This window comes from Erpetoichthys calabaricus, chromosome 3 (assembly GCF_900747795.2).
Source record: "Erpetoichthys calabaricus chromosome 3, fErpCal1.3, whole genome shotgun sequence".
Classification (NCBI taxonomy): Eukaryota; Metazoa; Chordata; class Cladistia; order Polypteriformes; family Polypteridae; genus Erpetoichthys; species Erpetoichthys calabaricus.
This window is the reverse complement of record NC_041396.2, coordinates 80,773,578-80,793,899: the sequence shown is the minus strand read 5'-3', so window position 1 is coordinate 80,793,899 and position 20,322 is coordinate 80,773,578. Positions and strand designations below refer to the sequence as shown.

At 38.4% G+C, this 20,322-nt stretch overlaps 1 protein-coding gene across 1 annotated transcript in view; it reads right to left on the bottom strand.

The window, feature by feature from the left end:
- Positions 1–9,573, bottom strand: part of LOC114648140 (synaptotagmin-2-like) — a 392,683-nt gene extending 383,110 nt beyond the window's left edge. Inside the window, exon 1 of the mRNA XM_051925469.1 lies at positions 9,311–9,573. The gene's annotated coding sequence lies outside the window, so the exon portion shown is untranslated. The remainder of the gene's footprint in view (positions 1–9,310) is intronic.
- Between the last annotated feature and the right edge of the window lie 10,749 nt (positions 9,574–20,322).

Below are 20,322 nucleotides of genomic sequence, written 5' to 3'. Positions count from 1 at the left end.
CAGGCTAAAACACCCACAGTTCCATGTAGAATCTCAATCAGCCTAACATTCTCATTACCCAGGGTTTCCAAATGTGATTGGGGCACATGGGACTGATCACAGTGGAGTTTGATCAAACATTATTTGGAAAATGTACCTCTCCTCCTGATGAATAATCAGACACAGTGTCTTCATCAAATATTTGACCTTCGTCAATATCTCGTTGGTCAGACACAGGTTCAAGGGATATGATATTACCTGCAACTGACCCAACAAAAAAGAGGGCTATATGGAACATACCTATGGCACACATGGAGGACAAATATATGCAATGACCATCTTTTACCTGAAATGAAGTGACCACTGCATCCTGCCACTGGTTCTGAGGAGGAGCTTCCCCGTGGAATGCCCTCAGAAACAGGGCGATGGGCATTTTGCTGGAGAGCCAACTCTTCTGCAGGGGTTAGGTCTGGACCGCGTGGACCTCCACCTGTTTTTTGCTTTTCTGCCTCCTTATTAGCTTTAAAATGAATGTTTTTTTATATTATATATGATTCTTTATGTCAACAATTCTTTAAATAGTTATATACCAATATTTACCAGTTTGAAGTATATTCTTGTACTTCACTTTAACCTGTTCCCATGTTCTCCTTGTGCTCATGTTTGATCTGGAATTATGACATATTAAATAATAATTAAACTGACACATAGAAATGAAACGCTGCTTTCAGTAAGTACAATGCACACTACTTAGCGTTTAATTTGTCGGCCACTTTTTGCCAGCCGTCTTTTCTGGTCTGGGCTGCTTTTGCAGTGTTAGCCCTTGTGCATATTAAATCTTGAAATTCTTCATGTCCTTCGAATAAAATGTCTTGCGCCGCGTGTGTGAAAAAAAATGCACCCGTTCTTTCGTCATTTTGTTACAGCCTATCAAAGACTTGCTGATCATGTTTTCTAGACTCAATATATATGGGCTTTTCACTCAGCGCGGGCACGCGCATTCATCTCGTATGATTAGATCCAGCTAGACTAATCTAATACACGGCTGCGTTTGAAAAACCGACCTATCCCGGATGAGTGTCACCGGCATTAACTTATCCAAGATGAGGCACCTGATCTCAGATGATTTAAGTGACGTACGAAAAATACCCCCCAGCTGAATCTCTTGTATTAGCTTTGTTTCTAATACCTAAAACAAGCAACTGTATGAATGCTTTATGTATCATCCATACATGGCGTACAAAGACTTCAAAAGTAGTAAATATCTTGTGAAGTAAGCTAAGGCAGAGCCGTTTACACTAACACTTTAGTATATCATGCAGATCTGGATTTTAGGTTGTGGCCTGTATGGTGGGTTTCTTGAGGTGTCTCTAAACCCAAAAAAAGGAAAAACATCATTTGATTGACCTTTCTCCTTCATAGCACTACAGACACATAACTATGAGCACGTGTCTGAGATTCAGGCATGACGACTGACAGTAAATTTGCAGCCATGCCTTTACTGTGTGACTTTCATTCAGTTGACATTCCCTTTTTATCATTTGACAAATATTGTTTGTATTTTTCAATGACAAATGAATAATGATTTGTATTCATAACATGTTTGTAACATTTTTTCATTTGTTTTATGTCCCGATAGAATATGAGCTGCGGTATGGTACAATTGTAAATGGCAAAGTTTCTCACGTAACCAGCCAACAGAAAAATATTAAATATTCATAAATGGGTGTATTTACATGTATAAAAGCAAAGATTAGTATTTCAATAAAAATATGATCACAAAAAAATATTAATTAATTTAAGCATTCCCAATAAACTTTATGAAAACGCTCACTTTTTGTATCCTGTACATTCATTCATTTTCAAGATACAGTGTACAGTAATTTCCAAAAAGAAGGAAAGAAAGAAGATGCTGTGATAAATTACTTTAAAAAATGAACCATTATGTCTACAAAAGTTTAATCAATACTGCTCTTATTTATGATATTATAATTCTAATGGCCATGTACAACAGATTCAAACTGAAATCATTAAAGAATGAAGCATCACAGCTCCAGGCAGCACATTCTTCCCAATTCTGGTGTCATTTCTCAAGGTGTTTTAGCTTCTTTCCTCCTCCCAAAGATAAGCAAGTTAAGCTGACTGGTTTCCTTCATGTTGACTCCTTGCGTGAGTAAGTGGGCTCTGTGATGGACTAGTGCTGTTTACTGTTTGCTTCCCTAAAAATAGATAAAGCAGGTTTGATATATGTATAATTTAAACTTATAACTTAAATGAACCCACGTCTTTTCTCTGTTTGAATTTTTTAAAAGAAAGTTCTGTTTAAGCTTACTTGTCTTGTTTCATTTGGTCATACAGTCATATTATGTGTGGAGTGCTCAACACGGTCAGAAATCTGTATTGCAGTGTCCTATTTGTATTTAACTATCAAACTTATCTAACGGTCGATGATAACTGTGAGACTTTCCTAACTGCCTTAATTAACACTCAGCTTTACAGGAATATAGGAATAGTTTTACAGGAAACGTCTATTTCATGCTAACTTACAAGGGGTAAAAGACTATAATTTTTTTTTATTATTAATTTTATTGTAATCATTCCATACACACAGATCAATTTTTACAAAAAATAGGATTGAAAGCAAATCAAACCCCACCCCTGAGAAGGAGAGCATGGCCAAAAGAGTAATACTTAAGACTTGTAAACATGCCTCAATTATTGAGTTTAATAGGGCAAAAAATGATAAATGGAGAAGGAAAAGAAAATTCTTCTTATTCTAAAATATTATTGATTAAATCCTACCAGGTTTTGAAAAAATTCTGTACAGATCCCCTAACTGAGAATTAGATTTTTTCCAATTTCAAATAATATAAAACATTGGTTTCCCACTGACTTATCAGAGGAGAGTTAGGATTCTTCCAATTTAACAAAATAAGTCTGCGTGCCAAAAGTGTAGTGAATGCAATCACAGTTTGCTTGTCCTTATCTATTTCAAATCCATCTGGAAGAACACCAAACACAGCTGTTAATGGGTTAGGAGGGATTGTGACACCAAGGCTGTCTGAAAGGCACATAAAAATTTTGGTCCAAAATGAAGTTAATTTGGTGCAGGCCCAGAACATGTGACCCAGTGAGGCAGGAGCTTGATTGCAGTGTTCGCAGGCTGGATCTTGCCCTGGAAACATTTTGGACAGGTTTAAGCGAGACAGATGAGCTCGATATATAATTTTGAGTGGAATAATTCTATGCTTTGCGCATATGGAGCTCGAGTGAAGTCTCTGCATTGCTACGCTTCCACTCCTTTTCTGATATATTAATTAAGAGATCTTTTTCCCATTGTCCTCTTGGATCTTTAAAAGGAAGGAAGACTGTAATTTAATCTACGTAACGCTAAGGAGATGTGGTCGCTCCACCGAAATCCCCTGTTAAACACATTTTTTACCTCCTCTATACTCGATCAGCTGGCTTGCTGCTGCTGCTTGTGCCATGCTGCATGATCTGCATGTCGCGCAACGCATCGAACATTTAAAAGCCTGTACAGCAGCTGTCCTTTTGTCTCACTTTCTTGTCTTGCGGGACGTTCAAGTGTCTCAGAGAAAATCATGTCTCGACCCAAGGTTTTTTTATTATAATAGACAGATCATTTTTGTCAATCAGTCTGTGACATAATCTGAGAATATTTTTTTGAAATGAACACAGCATAGAGAAAATTGCAACACTCAAGGGCCTCAAATGACCCATACAATATATTTTAATTAACAAAAGGGCACTCTGCTTTGTCCTATTCCAATTAATTTAATGCTCATATCTCTGAACAGCGTAGGACATCAGTAATGCATGTAAACAAGCATGCTTTTCTGTAACATCTTAGAGCGTCTGCCACTTTTGCACACAATTCTGGTGTCAAAATGCACTGATAAGCTCATCACAATTCAAAGTTCTGCAAAGTGCACCTTTCTTACAGTATACACATGCATCTTAAAACTGCACAAAACAAAACAAAGTGTGTAAAATAAAACATTACTTCTTCTCTCCCTCTTCCTGCCTCTCATGCTAGAAGTTCACCGGAGACGTTGACGTTCACCTCTGAAAAGTGCTTGTGCGAAGTGTGTAAGATCCTGGGCAAAGTAAGAAAGCAATAGAAGTCTTGACAGCCAGACATGTCCTTACATACTGTAATAGCAGTTTCTGCAACTGGCTCAGTGTCTTTCATACCATGTCTTCTATAAATGTTTTATTCATTTTTTCTACCTAATTTTGCTTCGGTTAGTGACATCTGCATGATGAAGGTGGCACAAGAAGTGAGGTTTACTAAAATTAAGATTTACCTGGTGTAAAATCTCACAATTAAAACAAAAATAATAATTAGGATATGTGTCTGGTTTGCATCCTCATTTTGTTTCCTGGCATTAAGCTCAGATTTTCATTTTAGTTTTGGTGAAACATCATTCTCCTCTTAGTGTTAACTGACTTAAATGACAATTCTCTGCTTGATATTTTTAAAACAGACACTTGTTAGTCTCCATTGCATAAACATAATTCAACCATTCATACATCAGTAAGATTGTAAGCTTTTCTAATCCTATTTAGAAGGGTTAGATTTCATCATATTTAATTAATTTATTTTTTTGTTAATTTTGCTTCTTGAACTAGTGCGTTGTGCAGTTCATTTTTTATAAGGCAGTCCTTTCATTTATTTGTGTATTACTTTTCCAGCATAATGCTATTTTTGTGCTCATTAGGAGATAGACAGCTCAGGCAGGAACTCTTATGAACCACATACAGGAAGGAAATTGAAGGAAGCCTTTGTTGGCTTGAATCTAAGACCTATTGTTTTAGCTCATTTTTATCATGCTAGTGTTAGGGCCAATTTTTTTTTTCCATCCCTAAATTACTAAATCCTAAGGGACTAGATGTGAATGTCTCCAAGGGCAATTTTTTGTTCCTAGTGAGTCATGACAAAGATTTGTAATTGTTGACAAATCAGTCAAATCAGCAGTATGCCTCTAGTTCTAAATAGTTTATCTCATAGTTTTATGTGATATTTCATTCCCTATTCTGCATGGTCAAGGTAGTTGCTTTATTAGTCCTTTTACTAGTGTTGTGAATTTCAGAGTTTAGTAAACTCACAAAAAACCTTCAACTCAAAAACTATTCCTCAAATACTCCAATGAGGCGTAGAAACATAAAGCAGGCCTGGCTCAAAATTCAAGAAGCAGGCTTATTGCTTGCACAGACCTAAAGGAGCTAAATACAATAAAATAACAAAGAATGTAAAGGGGGAACCAAAACAATAGTCTGATGATTTTTTTTTTTTTTGTTTGCAACTCTTCCTTGGTCTCCAAGAATTATTTATGCATAATTGAAACATCAAGGAAACTACTGATAAGTACTTGTTGTTCCAATGTGTTTTTAGCAATGTTTTATATGATTCATGTTCTTATACTATTATTTTTCTTTACACCACTACTGTCATAATTTTTATAACAGTTGCTATGCCTTTGCTATTCTTGATGATTGGAAGTGTGCAATGCGTGATGTCATTACTGCAACAGCATCTTACTCTTCCTGGTTTGGATTTACCTAAAAATAACCTTTAAAATCTTTTTTATTGTTGCTTTCTGAGTTAATCAGTACATAATGTTCATTTAACGTAATTAGCATTAGAACCGAGCTTCACTCAGGCTGTAAAAGCAGTGCTAAAAGTGTTAGTCCCACGAGTCACTCGGGTAAAGGTATAGACGCATCTCATGTAAGACCTAAGGTTTACAAAAGCTGTAAAAGTGCCAAAAGCATTAGGGCCAAGTGTTACTCTGGCAATGGTATAGGTGTGTCTTTTGTAAGCATCAGGCCCAGACATCAGGGTACATGTAACTTCTCCTAGCCTCATAATGGCGTCTAGTAAGAAACACCTCTCATCAGCAGTCATGATGAGGTGAATCCATCTTCATGCAGTGAAAATGAAACGGTCAATGGATCTGAAAGTGAATCTGGTGAATCCAAAAGTGACACTCATGTCACTTGCACATGTGCAGTGTGTGCTGTTCATATTATTATTATTACTAAGGGGCTTTGCCCCCTGCTCACTTCATTCGCCAACCCTCCCGGCCTGCGCTACGCACCGTACACTTTGCGTCTCAGCCGCTCACATATGTGGATTTCACTTTCAAAAAACAGCAAATCTTTTAATTCTCGTGGATACGCCTCTTCATTGGGAAGAAACACTATTTTTCCCTGATGGCAATACGAATTAGACGATCTACAAGTCTCCGACTTAAAGTTTAAATCTGAACAATATATTCGATTTCTTTTCGCTGTTCCTTTATTTCACGAGTAATAATTTCTATTTGTTTGCACTAATTGTGGTATAGCGAGTCCACAGCTCCCGTTCTAAGGCCAGTTTTTAAAAAAAATAATCACCGCATTTGCGGCTTGTTGAGGGAGCGTGGTGGTAGTGTGGCTGAAGCAGTTCTCAGGGTGATTTGCGGTGTGGGCGTTTCTCAGCTAAGTGCACAGGTGAGAAATTGTCTGCATCTGTGATTGTTCCTGGGTCTGCTAATTTGCCAGAGCTGCCATGCCCTCTTGATAAATAGAAGTGCGAGTTGGCTAGGAGAAAAAAAAGAAAAGAGAGAATGAGAACAAACGGAGGTTGTAGGAGAAAGCAGGACGCAGGAGGGGAGAGAGAGAGCAGGCTCTCATGCAGTCGTGCAGGAAGCCTGGGTGTTGGGCCGACACTCGGGAGTAGTAGTAGTTGTCACTCCCGCTGAGTGATCATGTAGCGGGAGTGACCAGTGATGAAGGGCGGATGCGCGGAAGGCCGCGGAAGGCAGTGGGAGTCGGGACTTGGGTGTCCCCAGCGTGAGAGCCCTCGTCGTTGGGGAAACCCAAGTCGCTGTTCGGTGGTGCCTACCCGAGCCAAGGATCGGTGAGGTAATCCAAACGGCAGAGTGAAGAGAAGGCCAACTGCAGGAAGGGCGACTCCCCTGTTGAGAAGCCCAGACGGGGGAAGCAGGGGAGCCGCCAGGTATAAAGGCACCGGACTTGTTGCTGTTTTGTTTTAAAAAGACTGCTTCCTGCTTTATTTTAACCTCTTTGTTTTTAAGAAGTCTTTTTTCTAATGATTTTAACCTCCACGTTTTCACTACTCTTTTTATGGATTATTTATTTAAATGACTCTTTTTGAAGCACTGCACTTTATTTATTTGAACACTGTTTTTGTTTTGTTTTAAATAAAAGCACTTGACACTTTTGCACCATCCCTTTGCTATGTTGTTGCCTCACTGCCTAGCTCATCGGTAACATTACCGAAGGTGTCGGGTTAAGGGCGCCCAGACAGCAGATGGGAGTAAGCATCAAACCCGCATCGTCACACTAATTCGATCTTTACTATCATTTTTTGAGACTTTTGAATTTTAGTACTTTAATTATCTCTGACCTGCTCTGAATGTGTATCACGCCAACATTTTTTAATTCTTTATGACGTTCTACTTTGTCATCTACTCTTTGTCTTTTATTTCCGGCCCCGGTGTGGTTAAATCTCTTGGCACAAATGGTCTGGTCTCGCGGGACATGGAAGTATCTCTCTGAAAAAGTCACATCTTGTCGCAGGCTAAAAAGTTTCATCTCGTCCCAGGATTTTTTTTATTATAATAGACAAATTATTCATCATTTGTATCATGATTATACTTTCTTCACTTCTGACTTTGTACTTTTAGCGTTTTTCACATTTTACAGTAGAAAGATGAGATTTAATAAAAATGTAATTTTTCAAGCCAAAAACTTCAACGCTTTTTATGTTTTTTTGAGAAAAAAATGCAATGCTAAGGAGGGAAAAAGGTATTCAAAATTTTTAACAAGAAGAATACAAAAACGAAAAGGGAAAAACAAACTGTTTCCTCAAAGAGATTACCCAAAAGGGAACAAAAAATCAAATCTGTAAATCAAAAAATCTAATTCCAGAAACAGAACAGAGTCCAAAACCAAAGAAACAAAATCAAAACTTACACATCCAAAACAAAGAATCAGAAATCCAGGAAAAACATTACCTGAACCAACACAGCAGGACAGCCAGTGCCTCAACACTGGGCTGAGGCCTCGCAGGTATTTGTAAAGGGTTAGAATGAACCCACAACTGCTAGGTGTTAGGGGTTATGCACCCTTGGGCTCAAAATACAGAGAATAAGGAACACGTTCGAAAAAATGAAAGCATCAAAAACAAAAAAACAAGCATATAATAAAAATAACAATGAATGAGACTTAACAAAAAACATTATCATTGAAAAAAATAGCAAATAATAAAAAATGAACCAATTTTTTGATAGAAAGCAGAGACCAGGTACAAGGCCTTATCTTACCCATAACATAGCAACTACCAATTGTTAATGCTTACCAGTGGGATATGTATTTGGGACATCTGATTGCGCTGCTTTTACATGTTTAAATTATTTCTGATGCTCAAAATGAATCTTTACATATTAAATATAGTGCCTAATGATTTGCAAACCCCATTGGGTGCCTTTTACTAATCTGAGACACATGGCCACTGTGGATCCATCTTAAACTGGACTATTAAAATGTGTGGGTAAGTTAGAGTCAGAGCGGATAGAGTATGCATGAAAGTTACATACATATCTTTATGTGGCAGGGTGAATGTGAGCAGGTGGCAACTGAATTGACAACATGTTTCTTGGTGATGTTTTCTAATGATGGATAACAGCTTACACCTTATGAAAGTACATGCACATGCCAAACACTCATATTAATCAGAACATATGACAAAACTTTCAATACCCATACTTAGGGATTCCCTCAGTTGCACTGCATAAACACATATTTGTATTTTTCTCAGTGACTTCCTCCAGTTGGCAGCCAAAACTTCAACCTTAACACTCATTGTTTGCCTCCAAGGCTACTAAATCTTATAGAGACAGCTTCAGCAAGTTTCTCTATCGCTCATAAAAACTTATGCTGAAGTTGCTTTCACTGCTCTTTGGAGTTTGCACAAAATGACCTTCAACTGACTGTTTTCATCCACCAAGCATCCATTTTTCACTGCAAGTTATGCCCAGTGAAGGATGCAGTAGAATAAGTGAGCAATTGGCACCTTCAGAACACTAGTAACCACTTTGGTTTAATATAAAAAAAGAAAAAAATCGGTAAAACTCATTCAATATCCCTGAATCGTTTATGGTGTCCCCTCCTACTTATTGACCTTCAAGGTACATTTTTTTCTACAAGCCAATATTGCAGTTTGTCTCTGGACTATGACAATTCTGTCCAAGCCCTCAAGAAACACTGATAGAGATGGAATATGAAAGTAATTGCATCTTACCGAACAAACGTCCCCGTCTCGGTTGGTAGGTAAACTTCAGCAGTCTCTTCTGGCCACTTTGAAGGACTCTTAAAGAAAGAAAGAACATCTACTCTTCAAGATGCTGCACACCACTGTCCCCCATAGATGTAGAAAGAAATGACAAATTCTGTTCACTGAGGCAGTGCTGCTTGCATTTACTATGAGTCTCCTTCAGTCACTCACTTGCTTGGGCATGCAGGCTCTGAATCGATTAAATCACTTAAAACACGCGCACACACACCTCTGTCTGGAGACTATAGGCACGCTGCAGTTTTTCCTGGCCACTAGCTGATGTACCACTGCTGTATTTTCCAGCTGTGCCACCCGATTGGCTGATATGCTGTTCAATAATGAAAGTCCTTGCTTTTAATTGGGAGGGGGAAGCTTTTATGGTGCATCGTGGAGTCTTCAGCAGAGTCAGACCCCCCCCCCCCCCCCCCCCCATCCCATTAAGTGCCCGCATTGAGGATTGCTGAGCTCGGCAGTTTCAGCCTGACAGAGAGAAAGAGAGAGAGAGAGAGAGGGAGAAAAAAGAGAGAATCAATGAAGTACTAGGACGAGCAGAGGCAGGAGGCAAGTTATTATGCAGGGTTAAAAGAACTGGGAATCTACAGCATCAATTAAACCACTGGCTCAAGGCTCTGCGGAAAAGTGAAAAAGCACATGCCCATTCGCTGCCTGTGTCAGATATGAGGAGTTCTTCAGCACAACCTGATCTTATGACTGAGGACTTTAAAAAACATGTTCTTGTGCATTTGTGCATCTGTGCATCTGTGCTGTAATTATGTAAGGCCAAATAGCTGAGCAAAAGGCATTATAAGACATTTTGTAAAGTTAATCCAGTGAAGATTCAAGTACAGCTAGCATTCTGGACTAACAAAAGAAAAAATCATAAATGTCTAAAATACATCTAAGTGCCTACTACAATCATTTGAAAGGAGAAATTAGCCTTAACAAGATGAACACTTTCTCCACAGGATACTGGCAGCCTTATTTGAAAAGTGCCTGGAGCAACTTGCACTCCACCAGGCAATAATGACAGCCGGCAGAATCGGGCTGCTGAAAGTAAAGGTGAGACCCACTGGGAGGACCACAAACAGCACAGGTCTCCACATTAAGAAAGTTGGAAGACATCTTCTGGGAGATCTGGTGTCTAAATTGTCTTGGAGAAACTTAGCTGGAGTGGCACATAACGTACAAAGTGCACTCTTCCAGGAATTAACCATACAGTGTTTAATCTTTTTCTTTTGGGAAGGGTTTGGATACAGACATGTGTTTTGAGTGAAGTAGCAGGGTGGCATAAAGACAGATGAGAAAACAGCAGCACTGGAGAAAATAGATGTTATACCTCGTTGAAAGAGGCATGAAAGAATATTGACATATGGATTGTAGACCTGAAATGGGCCAAAAGTTCAAACAGGGAAATGAAAACTGTCAAATCAAGTGATCAAACAAGAACCAAGCATGTGAAAAAAGTACAAGCAGATAATTCAGAAAACAAAAAGAGCTAAAACAATAGTGCAAACGACCTTTAAGCGTTTATCCACAAGCTTGAGTGAAATTTTGTCATGTGGTGGGGGCAGCAATGCACTATCAGCGCATGTTCCCAACCTTGGATGAAATAACTATTGAACATGTGGGTTATAAAGGGTCAACCTCCAGAAACGCACACAGCAACTGACCAATACGTCCTTTAGTGACAGAACCAAAAAATGGCAGTGACCCTAAAAACAAAATGGCTCCATGCTATAAATAAATCATAATGCTAACAAAATGTCACATACTGTAGCTCAAAACAAATATGATGCTCAAAATAATAATAAATTATGAATCTACAGGAGTTGTAACTATTTAAAAGCACCTTAGATCATAGATAAAAAAAATTATTTTGAACACCAAACATTTTCAAAATCAGCCATTTCATAACAAAAGAAATGTGGTGCCCTAATCCACTGAGGTCAAGCTGTGAATGCATCTCTAGAAAGTTAAATGTTGCTGCCCTGACTGAATGAAGCTGCAAGTGGTTGCTGTCCATGCTGTGATGTCAACCTATGTCTGATACCAGTGAGGCATGTGCTGCTACTTGTTTTTGGTTCAAACTTGTTAATTTTGCTCCAGTACTCTTGATTTGTTGTTTCAGGAGCAGGTTGCTGAAGGTTCAGAGCCAATGGAAGCACCAGGCTTAAAGTAAGGAAAGTGCTCTGACATGCCAAGAGACAGGGCACACCTAAATCACAATCACCTGGCAGCACTGAATTAAAGATTAAAGTGAGAAATCAGCAGCCAGACACCCTAAAATCTTCATAATAGTACTAGCTGTGCTACTTGTTTAAGATGAGCTGAATTTTAAATAATCAATGTACACTTCAGCATTAACATTTGCAGTGCACTCTCTTTTGGAATGTATTTTATAATGAACTAGGGGGTTCTGCCTCCTGCTCGCTTCACTCGCCAATCCCCGGGTTTGGTTATCCAAATATTCAATTTAAAGAGATTGTTATTTTCATTTCATTCATTTTTTATTTCTTGATATTCGCCAGTAATAAAGCTGTAGTGAATGAGTTATCCCCCCCACCCAGGGCTGCTGCTGCCGTGCTGCGTGATCTGTATGTTGCGCTGTGCGTCGATCATTTAAAAGCCTGTACAGCAGCTGCTGCCATGCTGTGTGATCTGCATGTTGTGCTGCGCGTCGTTCATTTAAAAGCCTGTACAGCAGCTGCTGCTGCTGCTTCTGATGTGCTGTGTGATCTGCATGTCGCGCTCTGCGTTGATCATTTAAAAGCCTGTACAGCAGCTGCTGCTGCCATGCTGCGTGATCTGCATGTCGCATTGTAGATCAATCATTTAAAAGCCTATACAGCAGTTGCTGCTGCTTGTGACGTGCTGCATGATCTGCATGTTGCGCTGCACGACCATAATTTAAAAGCCTGTACAGCAGCTGTCCTTTTGTCCCACTTCTTTGTCTCGCGGGAAGTTAAAATGTCTCCAAGAAATTGTTTGTAAGTAGGGTGTGATGTGCAAGTAGTCTCCCGGGACTTCTAAGTGTCTTCTGTGCAAGCAGTCTCGCGGGACTTCAAAGTGTCTTCCGAGAAGACCTGCTGTGCATGTGTACCGCGCCAACATTTTATAATTCTTTACGATGTTCTACTTCTTTACGACTGTCATCTACTCTTTGTTCTTTATTTCCGGCCTCGGGCACGGTTAAATGTCTTTCTCGCGGAACATATAATGCTGCTTGCGTTGTTGGGGGGGTGGGGAGACTGAACACACGCTAAGGAGTTACAGTCGGATCAGCTGCTGTCTTGTTGCTGCTGCTGGTGAGCTGTGTGTTCTCCTTGTCGCACTGTGCTTCGATCATTTAAAAGCCTGTACAACAGCTGTCCTTTTGCCACTTTGCATCTCTGCCGCTCGTGTTGTGAATGGGGGGGGGGGTGGAGGGGATTGGAGGGGCTGAACGCACGCTAAGGAGATGTGGTCTGCTGGCTTGTAGCTGCTGCTGGCGAGCTGCAGGTTCTGCTTGTCGCGCTGCACATCAATCATGTCATTCCAACAGCTGGTGAATCACAAACATTTGTAGTAAAAACATACATTGCATTTGTCATTCCAACAGAGGGAACATTGTAAGCATTAGCACTGCGTTTGCAAATCCCATACCAAATGGCATATAACAACTGGACAGACACAAACACACACACAGACACTTGTTCTTTTATTAAAGGTGGGTAATCCATTTATAATAAACCTGGTGTAAGATATTAAACAGTCTGTTAAAAAAAATCTGCACACTGCTAGCAGATGTGCAGTGTTCATTTCCAGTCGTGCAGTGTGTAGTCTTCATGTTCTGCCCATGTTACTGTGGTTTGAAGTTTTTTTTTTTTTTTAATTCTAATTAAATTACATTTAGGCAGTTCATAGCCAATAGATTCTTCTGAGCTGCAGTTATTGCGTGGCTCTCACTTTACTTACAGACTTTAAATCTGTATGGCTGTAATTTGTCAGATGATGAAGATGTCAAGTGTAGCACAATGATCCAATGGCAACTGAGACACATCGAGCACCAGCATCCCATTGTTTGATTGATTTTTTTATGACACCAAAGTTGCATGAACGTGTATGATTTTGCTAGTCATTAGCAAAAGAGGGACGATGTTATTTGTTAGGTAAGTTAATATTTGCATTAGAAAAGTCCACACATATATACACACTGATTGTTAATGGCCCGATTTCTAGTCATAACCAACATAATAAATCTAATTATTATTTACAGAGTTGAGTCAAAATTTTAATATTACTCCATTAAATTAAATTGTTTCTGATCACTATTTCATTACAATTGACTTGTTTTTGCCCTTGCCAATACAAAAACAAAGACATCTGGATTATATTTCATCCACAAAACTGGAAGATATTTTGAGAAACTCAAACAAAACTATGGAAAATGATGTAGATCAGCTACCATCTAATTATAATGTGATTTTGAAAGAGTCATTGAATACATTGGCTCCCCTTGAAAGAAAATTGATTTAATCACATAGAAACTCACCCTGGTCTAATGAGAGCACTCATGCTCTTAAATTAGAGTCCAGAAAACTCGAGCATAGATGAAAGGCAGCAAAACTGCATGGACAGACAGTGTAATAAAGTATAAATAAAATTGTCTTTGTGGACCGTTATGATTATTATTCTAGATTAGAAGATGAAAACAGAACTAATTCTTGTGTTCTTTTTAGAGCAACTGCTAAAATAGCAAATGGAAATTTTGAACTACAATGCAATATGCCTATGCAACATTAGTAATTCTGATTTAATTTACTTCTTTAATGATAAAATTGACAATATAAGATTTCAGCATGGCACACTCCATTTTAGTACTTTTACTTTGATAACAAAAAAGGAAGTTAAAACTTTAATTTGTAAAATAAAACCAACTATCTTTCTCAGCAAAAGTAGTGAACAGCTCAATGGGTGTTCTGACAGCGGCCATTCTTATTATTATCAATAGTTCAAGGCACAGTTCCTGATACACTAAATAATCAGTTACCAGACCATTTCTGAAAATCATGTTTGACACCATCAACCATGCTTCCATTGGGAATTATCGTTAGAGATCAGCTTTCATTTTCACTCATATGCAGATATACTCTTCTTTTAGATCAAATATTATTTCTCCAATGTTGCCCTTAATTAATTGTGTCAGTGAATTAAAAGAATTTATGGATTATAATTACTACTAGAAATATTAGTTATTGGTGAGAATGATGCAGAGCATGACAATGTCCTGTCACTTTTAAACTCAGTTGGAATCACCATTAGTTTTATTAAATCATCATGCACCTTAGGGGTTATCTTTTGACAGTAGCATGTTATTAAAAATATGCATTACAAAACAATCAAAAACATTCTTCTATCATAAAGAATTAGCTAAATTAAGATGTTTTCTAAATATGAAGAATAGTAAAAAATGAATTAATGCACATACTATATTTCTAGTAGGACTGTCTACTGCAATACACTATTCACTGACTGTTCAGATAGTTCTTTATGTAGCTTTCACTTAATTCAAAAAGCTGCTGCAAGAATTATTACAAGAACTACAAAGTAAACCACATCACTCCTGTTCTGCAGTCGTTACGTTGTCTTCCATTTAAGTTTATGGCTGATTTCAAAATCCTCCTTCTTACATATGAAGCCTTAAATGGCCAAAGCCCTGCTTACATTTTTGAACTTGCGTTTACTGCAAATTAAGACGCCTCAAGATGCCAGCTTACTAAAGATTATAAGGCAGATATGTTCCCAACTCTGGTCCTGAAAGCCTGAAATGGCTGCAGGTTTTCATTCTAATCCTCTTCTAAATTAGTGACCTATTTTTGCTGCTAATTAACTTCTTTTGAATTAATTTTAAGTGACTTGTTTTTTAAGATTTGTTGCCATGAATTTCTTCGTTTCTTTCCTTAAATGGCACCTAAACAGAAATTAAATATGAAGCGAGTGAGCCAACAGAAGACAAACTAAGTCAGGGCATTAAACTCCAACCAATTTCACTCCAGTCATTTGCTTAATTGGGCATCGATTCTTGTTCTTAATTAAACCTGTTCTTTAATTCTATGGCTAAGAGAACTGTTAAAATGTTTTAGGGGCCTGAGAAGATCAACATTCCTGAGACATTCATCTTTATTTTCAGATATTGTATGATGTGTGCTGGTGTTGTTTTGGCTCATTTTGTATCTCATTTTTGTTTAGCTGCTAATTAACAGCAAAAAAAGGAACAATTAAGGGGTCTGAGACTTCAAGACCAAGTCAATTAAAACTAATTCAAAAGACATTAATTAGCAGGAAAAATGGGTCGCTAATTAAGGAAAGGGTTAGGATGAAAACCTGCTGCCACTGCAGTCCTCCAGGACCAGAGTTGGGGACCCCTGTTATAAGGATTAATAAAATAACAGTGGAGGGTCAAGCCTTTAGTTACAAGGCCACAAAGCCGTGGAATGATCTACCTGCTTATATAAGAGTTGCTCCTTCAGTCTCAGCTTTTAAATTCAGGTTGAAGACTGACTGCTTTAGTTTAGCACATCCTGACTAAAGCTGCCAAAAACCGCATATTGCATCTCTGTTAGTCACCTGTACATAAATATAAGTATTTCAATAATAAGCATCAATAAACCTCCTCTATTCCATTTCTCTTCTTGGTATCCTGCTTTTGCGCTTGGCACCACTACCCTACTTCAAAGCTGTTTTCCTATTAATGGAAAAGACACCTGAGATACTGCAAACCCTGTAATCAATGGATAGAAAGATTCTATCATCAGATTAAACAACCCAGCATTGACTCTACCGCAGAATACCCAAGAGGTGTGGGTGCCAGTTGGCCTAGGTCTCCAGGACTTTGACTGTGTCTGACTTTGTCAGTTACAATTGACTGCGGACCCTCCAGAGCTTAAATAAGTTTTTGTGTTCCTCTCTTCTGATGTCAACAGGCCATAGTTCAACATGTAATTAATGGACAGATTGTGTTGGGCTCCATTTATGGTAAACTATTTTGTGTCTTTATGTACTTATTATGTAAAGTTTTATTTGCATTTTATTAGAGAACTCGTCACAGTGCTTTCTGCCTGCACTCAGCGAAGAACGCTATACAAAAATAAACTGTATTGAATTGAATACGATAAAATTCTGGAATGGCCCCACCAGAATTCTCATGCCAAAGACACACTGATGACAATAAATTTAAAATTGAGATGCTATCCTTTTGTTTGTTTGCTAAGCTTTATGAAAGTGTGCATCTATCATGTTATAAAGGATGCTCTTCTTAAATCACCTTTTTAAACCAAATTCTTTATATTTAAGGTTAATAGCTGCTGCATGTTTGAAAACCTCAGGCAATTGGGTTAGAATACTGGGCCAGTCTCTCTCTGTTAGCATTTGGCACATTCTCCCTCTGTCCACACTGGATGTTCTACAGAAATTCATTCCACTTCTGAAAAAACTTGTTAATTTAAGGCTAAATTGGTCCTTTGTGAGTGAGTGTTTGGTTATGGGGGGTTTAGCCACGTGACGGACTGAAATCCCATGCATGTTTGGTTCCTGCCGCCACACTTCTAGCCTTTCCTTTGAGTCAGAGGTTGGCTGAAGTACAATGCCTAGTATTTCTTTTGTCTGCATTTACCCATGGCTCCTTCCATCCACGTTTAATCTGACATAATGCATATTATGTGACAGGCACGTGATGGGGGCTTAGGGAAAAAAGTATGAGTTAAAATGGTCGCTGTAGTAAAAGCAGATTGACATGATGCTTAAACAACGATACCAACCAATCTCATGCTTTTTGTTGCTTCAGCTCATCATGTGACTATCACAAAGTATATGTTGCAAAGTAATAGACACAACTGGAATTAGGCAATGTTAAAATAAAGTGCAGGGAAATGAGGTCAGGCCATTCACAGAGAGTTGCTGCCCTGCATATAATGTTGGCAAGAAGTTCACCATGACCTTGGATTAAGAAATGTTTGATAATGGATATATGGATAGGTTTATAAAATATATCATTACATGAATATATAGAAAGTATATGTACCTAGTTGTCTGAGGAAAAATACTGTATACTTCACGAATGGATGAATCAAAAAGTTTGCGGTGTTGACAACATTTTCTAATAACTGCACTCTGCTGTCTAATTTAATGCTAAATGTGTTTTGATCAGCAGTGAGGGCAACAAAACACTGCAGACAAGTGCTCATAAATTTATAATAATATAGACCACACTGGAGATGCCCATAATTTAATAACCTACATTATTTGCAATTGCAGATATAAAACACTATGTCTTGACGGCAAGTCCCACTGGTCAGTCACAATGGCACAAGCCCGACTTCTTTTGTGCTCTAATGTGACTCACCATAAATATGGGAAGCCGACTTTTTCTCAGACATGTATGGGAAATTTGGGCATTTTCATTGGCAGCTGAAAAATGGTGATTTATTTGTCTCTGGCAAAGAATGGAACTAAAAGTGCATTATCCTTGAAAGGTCCAACAAACAGACTGACAAAGCACTTACAGTTTTTAGCTTTGCCATTTTAACTTTAACACAAAATGTGATGTGGGGGATCATGTGCTGCATAATTGTATCTTGTAAACAGCATTATAATATTATAGACAATAATCCGCATAGAAAATTATAAGCAAATAGACTACCTTTTAGAGCTGGAAAAGAATGACAGAAAGTGCGGAAATCCAGAGCCCTGTGTATGAATCCCAGCCTAAGCACAGTCTGTATGAAGTTTATACTTTCTCTTCTTCAGGCATTCTGATTGTCCTCCAACATTCCAAGACATGAAGGCTGGATTAAATGGCAGCTCTAATTTGGCAACACGTGAGGTAGTATGGGTGGAAAGGGGCTCTGCCCAGAATTGAATCTCACAATGCAACTGATCTGCCAGGTTAGGATTAATTTCTGAACTGGCTAAGCAGATAGGAAAATGAATGGATGCAGGCATTGATAAGAAGAACTCTATAGAACACTCTAGAGGGATAGAACGGCATTCATGCGTTAAAATATTTGAGTGTTCTTTCTGAATAATGAGCCAGGGGACCAGACAGGGTTCACTTTCATGTCTAATGCCCATATTCGACATTCTGATGAAAATGGACAGCCATATTTTGAATCACCGTCTCAGAGATAATCATTTTGTGTGTGTGTGTGTGTGTGCACATGTTTAGGGATCAATTAGCAATATTTTGGAGTCACGGTAGTTGAAATTGATAAATCCCCAATCAACCTAAGGAGTGTTGGCATCATTGATTTAGTAATATGAACAGCCTTCTGGTGCGCAGTCGCTCACAAGGAGAGAAGGAGCACTTTAGGGGACATGACTTGTTACATTTTAATGCTGTACACAGATTAGTGGCAACTTTGTTTTATGTGTTTTTGGATATAACTTCTGGGGCCTTATCAAAATTTTGGCAAAGAAATGTTTGTCCATGCTTGCTGATTGTATCTGACTATCAGAAAAGAGATAATCAGACTCATCATCTACCACACATATATTTTATTTTTTCAATATGATACACCTTAACAACACCAAAGGGCAAAGAAAAGAATTTCCTTCTAGTTATGTGAAATACCAAATGGACCTTAACAACAAAAGTTCACATCAAAACACATTAAATTTAAAGATTTATTTTTCTTCTTTGAAAACCTGTTGTGTGTGAAATATTGTGGAAGCTGCTATTAACGTATTGTACTGTATTTGTATTTTTTTTAAAAATACCTTGTACCAAAAATAGACAAGTGTTTCTTCCTCCTTCTATCTCTCCCTCACTCTACACCGCACTGCTACTCCTCCAGTCGAATGTTGCTAATCTCCGCTCCCAGCTCTGACTTGCCTGGACAAGGCAGTGTGGTGTCATTTGTGAGAATCCAGGGGTACTTCCAATGATGTGACAAAATCAGTTGGAAGCACTTCTGGGGTGCTTTCAGGGTGAGAAAGCCAGGGAGATACCAAAGCGGTGCCCTCTATCATCTGCCAGGGATCCCTACAGGACTGCTCCTCCGACTCTGACTCCCATACAGCCATGTGGGTGACCAGACTGGGATTCTATATGAGGAACACTGCCACCTATTAAAGTGGGGGATGAACTGCTCTCTGCCGTGCTCTTCTGCCAGTTCTTGAAATCTTCAGAGATCACAACCAAGACGGGGATTATAAGGCATCCCGACCAGGTACTGACACCGTTTAGTCCATCCTTCATCCATATTTTATATATATATATATATATATATATATATATATATATATATATATATATTAATACTTTTATATATTTATAATCTACTCTATATATATGAAATCCTAAGCCCTTACTAAGAGTGCAACGATTTTATGTCACTTTTTTGTCTTACTTTAAATAGGGCCTATTTAAAAACCTACATACAGTATATATGTTTGATATTATCCTTTTCAGAATTTATCAAACTTTAATGTGATGTTGTTAGATTTTCAGATTCTTATTCTGTTTTTAAATTATAAACTAAAAAATATCAAGAACTCACATCCCGTGAGATGAGACTTTGTTTCAAGAGATTTAACCATTCCCGGGGCTGGAAATAAAAGACAAAGAGTAGGACAGCTGCTGTACAGATTTTAAATAGTTGAAGTGCCGTGCGAGATGCAGATCATGCGGCATTGCAGCAGCAGCAAGCCAGCAGCTGATCGAGCAAAGAGGAGGTAAAAAAACTTATATTTGTTTCCCATTGTATCACCATTTAAGAGGGGGTTTCGGAGGAGCGACCACGTCTCCTTGGGGTGCGTTCAGCCCCCCTCTTCACAACACGAGCAGCAGAGACGAGAAGTGGCTGGTGAGGGGGAACCCCCTAGTAATAAATAATAAAATAACACTCTTTTGTGTTGTAGGTGTTGCCAGATTTGGGTGTTTATAGCAAAAACTATCATTTTATTTCTGATTCCTGTCACCTTTCTGCTTGTGTTGGAAGAAA